The sequence below is a fragment of the Eriocheir sinensis genome, chromosome 57, assembly GCF_024679095.1.
Source record: "Eriocheir sinensis breed Jianghai 21 chromosome 57, ASM2467909v1, whole genome shotgun sequence".
Taxonomy (NCBI): domain Eukaryota; kingdom Metazoa; phylum Arthropoda; class Malacostraca; order Decapoda; family Varunidae; genus Eriocheir; species Eriocheir sinensis.
In genome coordinates this window covers 448,117-458,064 of record NC_066565.1, presented here as the reverse complement: position 1 = coordinate 458,064, position 9,948 = coordinate 448,117, and the positions used below count along the sequence as shown (strand labels likewise).

General features: G+C 46.1%; 1 long non-coding RNA gene across 1 annotated transcript; it reads left to right on the top strand.

Moving 5' to 3' along the window:
* Positions 1 to 207: 207 nt before the first annotated feature.
* On the top strand, positions 208 to 6,823 carry LOC126984314 (uncharacterized). The gene is made up of 3 exons (XR_007736571.1): positions 208 to 2,497; positions 6,096 to 6,174; positions 6,394 to 6,823. It is a non-coding gene; the product is annotated as an uncharacterized LOC126984314 (long non-coding RNA).
* The last annotated feature ends 3,125 nt before the right edge of the window (positions 6,824 to 9,948 follow it).

Below are 9,948 nucleotides of genomic sequence, written 5' to 3'. Positions count from 1 at the left end.
TTCCTTTTAATAAGTCCAAGTTATCTTTTGCGTGACGTTCTTTCTAGTGGTTAAATCTTACATGTCATTTCCTTTCGTTCATTCTCTCCTCCTCCTCCTCCTCCTCCTCTCTGTCTGTCTTAATTCATTCCGTCCTTCCTTTTAATAAGTAAGTTATCTTTTGCGTGACGTTCTTTCTGATGGTCAAATCTTGCATGTCATTTCCTATCGTCCATTCTCTCCTCCTCCTCTTCCTCCTCCTCCTCTCTGTCTATCTTCATCCCTTCCTTCCTTTTAATAAGTCCAAGTTATCTTTTGCGTGACGTTCTTTCTGATGGTCAAATTTTGCATGTCATTTCCTGTCGTCCATTCTCTCCTCCTCCTCCTCCTCCTCCTCTCTGTCTATCTTCATCCCTTCCTTCCTTTTAGTAAGTCTTAAGTTATCTTTTGCGTGATGTTCTTTCTAGTGGTTAAATCTTACATGTCATTTCCTTTCGTTCATTCTCTCTCCTCCTCCTCCTGTCTATCTTCATCCCTTCCTTTCTTTTAATAAGTCCAAGTTATCTTTTGCTTGAGATTCTTTCTAGTGTGTTTGTGGTGCCCGGCTCTGGTCATCAGTTTGTTTCGTCGCTGTATAATTGTCAGTCCTAGTTTGTTTTGTCACTGTATAATTGTCAGTCCTAGTTTGTTTTGTCACTGTATAATTGTCAGTCCTAGTTAGTTTTGTCACTGTATAATTGTCAGTCCTAGTTTGTTTTGTCACTGTATAATTGTCAGTCCTAGTTTGTATTGTTACTGTATAATTGTCAGTCCTAGTTTGTTTTGTCACTGTATAATTGTCAGTCCTAGTTTGTTTTGTCACTGTATAATTGTCAGTCCTAGTTTGTTTTGTCACTGTATAATTGTCAGTCCTAGTTTGTTTTGTCACTGTATAATTGTCAGTCCTAGTTTGTTTTGTCACTGTATAATTGTCAGTCCTAGTTTGTTTTGTCACTGTATAATTGTCAGTCCTAGTTTGTTTTGTCCCTGTATAATTGTCAGTCCTAGTTTGTTTTGTCACTGTATAATTGTCAGTCCTAGTTTGTTTTGTCACTGTATAATTGTCAGTCCTAGTTTGTATTGTCACTGTATAATTGTCAGTCCTAGTTTGTTTTGTCACTGTATAATTGTCAGTCCTAGTTTGTATTGTCACTGTATAATTGTCAGTCCTAGTTTGTTTTGTCACTGTATAATTGTCAGTCCTAGTTTGTTTTGTCACTGTATAATTGTCAGTCCTAGTTTGTTTTGTCACTGTATAATTGTCAGTCCCAGCCAGGCGCCTCCTCCATGTAAAGATATCGGCAGCTTCAAGCCTTGCCGATATCTCAATCCGTACATGAATGTGAATTAACCGAAATTCTAGTTAATGTCTGCATGGTGCTCTCTCTCATAATGCTGCTTTAAATTTTCAATCTCACTCACAATCCGGGGTTAGTAATATATTTTGTTGCCATGAGTTAACTCCCCGTGATGGCCAGTTTCATGCACTATACAAAAGTAATTTTACTTTCGCATAGCTATAATTCTGCACCCATGTTTAAGCGCCAATTTCACAGTTCTCCATGACGGGTTAGTAAGCTCCCAAACCAGTACCAGAGCCTTCAAAATTTCCCTGTATAGTGTCTGGTGTTTATATTCAAGTTCACAAATTTGACGAAACTATACAGGAAAGGTTTTATATATTCATGATATGAAGGAAAGGGAAGAGAAGGAGATGAGATTGAGAGACGAGTGAGCCGAGATCCTGCTTATATTCAAGTTCACAAATTTGACGAGACTACAGGAAAAGCTCTGTGTTTATGATATGAAGGAAAGGGAAGAGAAGGGAGATGAGATTGAGAGATGAGATCCTGTTTATAATCAAGTTCACAAATTTGACAAAACTATTCAGGAAAGGTCTTGTGTGTTTATGCTACGAAGGAAAGGGAAGAGAAGGGAGATGAGTGAGCTGAGATCCTGTTTATATTCAAGTCCACAAATTTGATGACACAATACAGGAAAAGCTCTGTGTATTTAGTGTGTCATCGAAGACCGCGCCATTTTGAACAGTATGGGATTCTATAGCTTGGTTCGGGAGTGTTACAAAGACTGTGATGGACTGTGGAAGCGGCCCTTAATGTTCCCTTTTCTAATATGCCTCTCTGTTTTTCCAGGATGCCGCGGACGGACCATGCAGAGGACTCATCGCGACGACACCGACGGTTTGGTTAAGTGGGCTCTCTTGTGTGTGCGTCTGTGTGTGAATGGCAGGCCTGTCGTATGATTGTGTGTGTGTGTGCGTTGGCGGTATGCCTTCGCACTGTTATTTTGTTAGGATGTATTTTTTTGTGTGTGAACTTTTTGCACGTAATCTTTTTTTATACCCATAGCTAGCGTTTGTTTGTGTGGCAGTGTTCCGGGAGATGGACGCCAGGGGACATGGGCTTGGGGAGGCGCACATGACCTCCTCTGTCCGTGATCTCTTCAGCTGGGGAGACCGGTAAGCATTTTGATATAGTTGTGTGGATAATGGATATTGTTTTTTACAGCTAAAGAAACCACTCTAGGGCAACCAGAAAATAGGTTTAGAAAAATGCTGTTAACCCCTTCCCGGCGGCAGGGTAGACGTATGTTTTACCCCCCCCAAAAAATAGTCTCTGTATAGACGCTGTTGATGTTCATCTGTAGTGCGGCCTGATGAACGAGCCTCCCATAACCCACTTAGCCAGTGGGGTACCTCTTTGGCCGACTCGGTAAGGAGTGGCTCTCCCGTCACGCTGGTCGTGGGTTCAATCCCAGGCAGCCGGGGAATACCCTCTCCTTGTCTTGATTAATTTCTTGTGTGTTTCGATACACGCAGAGGCCGTGTTGGGAAATAGAAAAAGAGAAAATAAAAGCCCGGGGCATTACATATGTAGTACTACCTCAGAAAAATAGTCTCTGTATAGACGGTGTCGATTTTCATCCATACGTGTATATATAGATTCCCCACAAGTGGGCATTCCAGATTGACGTCTATACAGTCACCCCTCAAATAGTACGGTTTCCAATAGCTCGGTTTCGGTTTTATACGGATTGTCATAGAAGATCTTTTAGAGGGCCGACTGTATATAGACCATGCTACTCTCTAATGTGGGCAAATGAGAGCAAACGTCTATATACAGACTCGCTGACAAAGTCCCAATTTCCAAACTTCTCTATATAGATCCTCTGCCGGGAAGGGGTTAATCGCTGCTCCTTCAGAGGCAAAAGTTATGAGCTGCCAAAAGGGAGGTCAGTTTCGGGAGGAGAGGTGTCTCGATACGTCATTCCTCTTGAGAGAATTAAAGTCAAAGGCAGGAGGAAATATAGACAAAGGAAGGCTGCTCCAGAGTTTACCAGTGTAAGGGATGAAAGAATGAAGATACTGGTTAACTCTTGCATAATGGGTTTGGACAGCACAGGGATGAAAGAATGAAGGTGCTGGTTAACTCTTGCATAATGGGTTTGGACAGTATAGGGATGAAAGAATGAAGATGCTGGTTAACTCTTGCATAATGGGTTTGGACAGCACAGGGATAAAAGAATGGAGATGCTGGTTAACTCTTGCATAATGGGTTTGGACAGCACAGGGATGAAAGAATGAAGATGCTGGTTAACTATTGCATAAGGGGTTTGGACAGTATAGGGTATATGTAAGAAGAGTATTTGTATATGTGTGAAAAATTATTTAAAGGAGTATATAATGTTAGGAATTGCAAAAATGAATATATGCTTAATAGGAGAGATCGGTGATGATTTGACCATTTTTTAGTTTAAGAAAAATTCAATTATGTACATGAGAGATAGAGATGGAATTTATACTTTCTTAAACATACTTAAAACTACTTATCCTCCCTAATTTCTATCTTTCCCGTACTTAATTAAATTTTGGCATTACAATTTTGTTGACCTTAACTGGTGGTGGTGGTAGCAGCGGGGGTCATGTTTCTTAATGGTCCCTCCAAGCGAGAAAAATCACCCCGCACACAAACCATTTCATAATATATATCAAAGCATTTGTGATCAGTTTAGGTATCATCTATTTTGGGGAGTTTAAATCATGGCACAAATTTGACCCGTCGCTGCTACACGGTAAAGCCACAAATTTGGCCCGTCGCTGCTACATGGTAAAGCCACAAATTTGTCCCGTCGCTGCTACATGGTAAAGCCACAAATTTGGCCCGTCGCTGCTACACGGTAAAGCCACAAATTTGGCCCGTCGCTGCTACACGGTAAAGCCACAAATTTGGCCCGTCGCTGCTACACGGTAAAGCCACAAATTTGGCCCGTCGCTGCTACACGGTAAAGCCACAAATTATAGCCGGGAGCATTCTGGACCATCTAGAAAAGCATAATTTAATTCATGATTCACAGCATGGGCTCACAAAGGATAGGTCTTGCCTTACTAACCTGTTGTCCTTCTACACTAAAGTAATCGAGGCAGTTGACCGAGATGAAAACTATGACATATTGTATCTAGATTTCAGTAAAGCGTTTGGCAAAGTTCCCCATCACCGGCTATTACTAAAATTACAGGCTCACGGCGGAGCTGGTAAAGTTTTGAACTGGATCAGGGCGTGGCTTAGTGGTAGGAAGCAGAGAGTTTGAATCAATGGTAGGAAATCTGAATGGGGCAGTGTTACGAGTGGAGTCCCTCAGGGGTCGGTGCTGGGTCCTCTGCTTTTTATTATTTACATCAATGACTTGGACACTGGAATTAGTAGTGATGTCAACAAGTTTGCTGATGACACCAAGATCGGTAGAGTAATCTAATCAGACAGGGACGCTAGCGTTCTCCAGGATGAGCTTGACAGACTATATGATTGGGCGGGGAAGTGGCAGATGGAATTCAATGTCGGGAAGTGTAGCATTTTGAGTGTAGGCTGGAATAACCCCTCACACAATTACTCCTTAAATGGCACTCCTCTAAGCAGGTCTGGGCGTGAGAGAGACTTAGGAGTCCTAGTGAGCGCTGACCTCCGTCCTAGGGCTCAATGCATTCAGACCAAAAATCGTGCCAACAGAGTACTTGGTTTCATCTCAAGGATCGTGAGCAACAGGAGCGCTGAAGTCATCCTCAAACTTTACTTAGCAGTAGTTAGACCTCATCTCGATTATGCAGTTCAGTTCTGGTCCCCCTACTATAGAATGGATATCAAGGTGTTAGAATCTGTACAGAGGAGGATGACAAAGATGATTCAGGGGGTGAGAAACTCGCCTTATGAAGACAGGCTGAAGCAGTTAAATCTACACTCTCTAGAAAGGCGAAGGTTGCGAGGAGACTTTATCGAAGTCTATAAATGGATGAAGGGATTTAATAAAAGGGATGTCAATAAGATTTTGATAGTAAAAGAGCCAGGTAGTACTTGTGGCAATGGTTTAAATTTAGACAAATTCAGATTCATCAAAGACATAGGCAAGAATTGGTTTACTAACAGAGTGGTGGATGAGTGGAACAGGCTTGGGGGCCATGTTGTGGGTGCCAATACCATAGATACATTCAAGAAGAGGTTAGATAAAGCCATGGCCTTGTATAGCCTAACCAGCCTATTTTTGGGGGTTTTAATATCAAGGCACAAACTTGACACATAGCTGTTACACTGTAAAGCCACAAACTTGACCCATTGCTGCTACACTGTAAAGCCACAAACTTGACCCATTGCTGCTACACTGTAAAGCCACAAACTTGACCCATTGCTGCTACACTGTAAAGCCACAAACTTGACCCATTGCTGCTACACTGTAAAGCCACAAACTTGACCCATTGCTGCTACACTGTAAAGCCACAACTTGTCCCATTGCTGCTACACTGTAAAGCCACAAACTTGACCCATTGCTGCTACACTGTAAAGCCACAAACTTGACCCATTGCTGCTACACTGTAAAGCCACAAACTTGACCCATTGCTGCTACACGGTAAAGCCACAAACTTGACCCATTGCTGCTACACGGTAAAGCCACAAACTTGACCCATCGCTGCTGCCGGGTTAATGGAGCAGCCACCTGTGTCTGAGCCAAGATGTCTGGATGTCTCCGCTGCTGCCTCTCCACATGTCTGAGTCTCCCTGTACTTCCAGCGTGTTGTCCCAGCTGGAGAGACACGTCGATGGAGGCGGTTGCGTGTGTCGTCCCTTGCCTGTATCCTCTGGCGTCCAGGTAAACAATGATAATGATTTTGATAATACCAATAATAGTAATGAATATAACAATACCAATAATAGTAATGAATATAACAATACCAATAATAGTAATGAAATGATAGTCGGTCAAATAACGAGATCATTAAACACTGTTGCTCTTGTATAATTTTCATAGTGTGTCTAATTCTCTGTCACTGTCTCCTGGGTTGTGTCTAAGTCGGTCTTGTTCTTTCAGAGGCGCGTAAGTGGAGAGCATCGGCGCAGCGCGGGAGCAGCACGTCAGGGTGTAGGGTGTTTGTTTAGCTGGTGTAGGGAGCTTAGGGTGTTAGGGTGTTAGGTGTAACACCGGTTGGCTCTTTCACAGAACGGGTGTAATTCCGTTCTGCGTTTGAGTCTTCCACCTTCAGGCGGTCTCCCTCCGAGATGTCTGAAGTTTTTTTGTCGGTTTTCTCCGTAGGAGGAAGCCGACTCTAGCTACTCTGGTCTCTCTTCCGGGGGCCAGAGCGGTCGGGCTCTGCTTGGCCAGGCGTTGCCTTTCGCGTTGTCTCCGCCGAAGCTTTGCCAGACTCTTCCGTAAGGTTGAGCCTGGCTTTTTTATTAGGTGGATCAGGCTGCCTTCTTCCAAGGAGTCTGATGGGAGTGGAGTCTTTTTTTTGGTGTATGTCTGTGGGTGCTCAGTGGGTAAGGGCGGGTGGGGTAGAATGGTTGGTGGGCTGGAAGTGGGTTGGGGGATGAACCTTCTGGGATTTGGGTTGTGTCGAGCCTTACCGCCTGGTGTGTTGGGTAAACCTTCACGCCAGGGGGGGGGTGCCAAGACCATATCCATCTCCTGGGGCAGGGCGATTCCCCTTTCCCATGCTAACTGGCCCTCCGCCGTCTGCCTCCCCAAACCCCCGCTGAGTGCTTGTGTGTGTTATTTTATTTAGGATGTCTTTTTTTTGTATGCCTTTTTCCCGTGTGTTTATACCCAATAGCTAGCGTGTGTGTGTGTGGCAGTCCGGAGGCGCGTGCAGCGAGGACATCACATCACGTCACTACGGTATATCCACGGTATTTGGTTTAGTGTGTGCTGTGTGTGTTTGTGTGTGTGATGGCAGGCCTGCCGTGTGATTGACCTTTTGCTGTGTGTTGCTGTGTGACTGCTAGGATTTCATTTCTATGTATGTTTTTTTCCCCATAACCCCCTTCCTCCCTAGCTCTTTAGCTGTTGTCCCTGGCGAGGCGCTGGGTGGATGCTGCCGGGCGACCAACGGCGGTGGCGGTGTGCAACGCGGGAGCAGCTGAGGTTTGGGTAGCACTACGGTGCCGGTTATGTAGGGTGTGTGAGTTTTTTTTTTGTGTGAGTGTCTTTTTTTTGTGTGGGGTGTTGGCGGGGGACTTAGCTAATCACTGTGTCAGGAAGGCATGGGCGTGGCCGTCTGTCCATCAGGCCGACGGGCGGGTGTGCCACCTGGCAGTCAGGCTAGCAGGTGACAGGCAAGCTATCTGGTGGTCAGGCTGGCAGTCGGGCCATCAGATAGGTAGGCAGGCCACCTTGCGGTCAGGTTGTCGGGCGGGCACGCCACCCTCGGTCAGGTAGGCAGGCAGCAGCGTCTACGCTGAACCGTACGGCCACACGTACGAACGCACGGAACCCGTACGCTACGTTCCGCCGCACTGACGCTCGTCGTACCTCTGCTCGCACGCTTGCGGGCGGGTGGGGGGCGGGGGGCGGATGGGCGGACGGGCGGGCGTACGTGGGAACGGGCGGGCGGACGGGTGGTCGGGCGGATAGGGAGTCGGAGCAACGCTTGAAAGACGCGCAGATAGATGTCAGATTCTCCCGTAGGGAGGTCTGGCAAGGTGATAGTATAGGCGGCAGGGTTTTACGCGGGCCAGTCTGTGTTAGAGCTTTGCCGCCAGGGTAGCTCCTTCCGAGCTGCCCAAACTGAGGACCAGTTTTCCTCACAGGAGGAGGCTGGTGGGGCCTAGGGTGTTAGGGGTACAACGGTTGGCTCTTTCACAGAACGGGTGTGTTCCGTTCTGCGTTTGAGTCCGCCTTTGGGCGTCTCCCTCTGAGATGTCGGTTAGGATTTCTTTTTTTTATATGTCCGTGTGTGTAACTGTTGCCTTTTAGCCTGTTGTGTTCCTGAGCAGCAAGAAGAGGAGGCTGTGGTGACCCGCCCGATGCGGAAGGCTTCTGGGCCCTGTCGGCGGGGGCGCACCTCTCTGGCTGACTGGTTGAGGGAGGGCTTCTCGTCTGGCCGGCTGCAAGTTCGGTCCCAGGATTGAACCCATGGCTTGCCAGATGGAGGGCTGCTCCTTTGGCCAGGTGGCCGGGGAGGTGCCCCCTCGCTGGGCGGGGTCTGGGGGCCCTCCGTCTTGGGGAGGTCGCTGCAGCAGGAGGAGGTAACTACTGCTGGTTTTGTAAGGCATTGTGGTTGAGAGCACCTTGCAGCTGTAACGCGAATTTCGTTCCGTAATAAACAATGTACCACCATGCTGCCTGTCCTTCCTCCCTCCCAGCACTGTGTGTACGTCTGTGTGTGTGTGTTGCTGATTGCTGTGGAAGACTCTACACAGTCTACAGTATAGCTACACCTCTCTCTCTCTCTCTCTCTCTCTCTCTCTCTCTCTCTCTCTCTCTGTGTCTCTTTGGCTATGTCTCTGTGTCTCTGTCTGTATCTCTGTCTCTTTCTCTGTCTCTGTCTCTTTCTCTGTCTGTGTCTCTTTCTCTGTCTCTGTCTCTCTCTCTCTAGTAAGTAAAGAACAGGAAATGATTGCTGTGGAAGACTACAGTATAGCTACATCTCTCTGTCTGTCTCTCTCTCTTTGTCTGTCTCTTTCTTTCTCTCTCTAGTTAGTAAAGAACAGGAAATGATTGCTGTGGAAGACTCTACAGTATAGCTACACCTGTCTCTCTCTCTCTCTCTCTCTCTCTCTCTAGTTAGTAAAGAACAGGAAATGATTGCTGTGGAAGACTCTACAGTATGGCTACACCTCATCGCTCTGTGTTGCCCGATGCACCACCCAGTGTTTGGCACATCCACTCAAGTCTCCAAGAAACCTTCGCGGCCGAGCTTCAAGCATCGGATGTTCTGGTCCAGTCCTGGATGACCCGGCCGTTCATATGGAGGAGAGGATTCACCCATGCGATAAGGTAAGGTTTTAATGACTGGGTTTACAAAGGTTTACTGCATGCATGGTTTACAGAGCACGTATATATCTGATGAATGATGGGTGAGATGATGGTGTGTGTGTGATATCTGTAGATGCTCTCAGGCAAAGGAGGTGTTCTGATATGGTGCGGGGTGTTATAAGGAATGTATATAGGAACACTGCATGGACTTTTGTTATAATGAGAGAGAGAGAGAGAGAGGTCAGCTGAAGAGTGGCATGCAGTGAAAGAAATGAAAGAATGAAGGTATATGCTGCATGATTAAGTCTTGCATAGGGTCTTTGGACAGCATAGGGATGAGATAGAGGTTTACTGCATGCATGGTTTACAGAGCACGTATATATCTGATGAATGATGGGTGAGATGATGGTGTGTGTGTGTGTGTGATAGCTGTAGATGCTCTCAGGCAAAGGAGGTGTTCTGATATGGTGTGGGGTGTTATAAGGAATGTATATAGGAACACTGCATGGACTTTTGTTATAATGAGAGAGAGAGAGAGAGAGGTCATCTGAGAAGTGGTATGCAGGGAAAGGAATGAAAGAATGGAGATATTCTGCATGGTTAACTCTTGCATAGGGACTTTGGATGGCATAGGGATGAGCTAGAGTAGAAAATGGCACTTCAATCGCAATC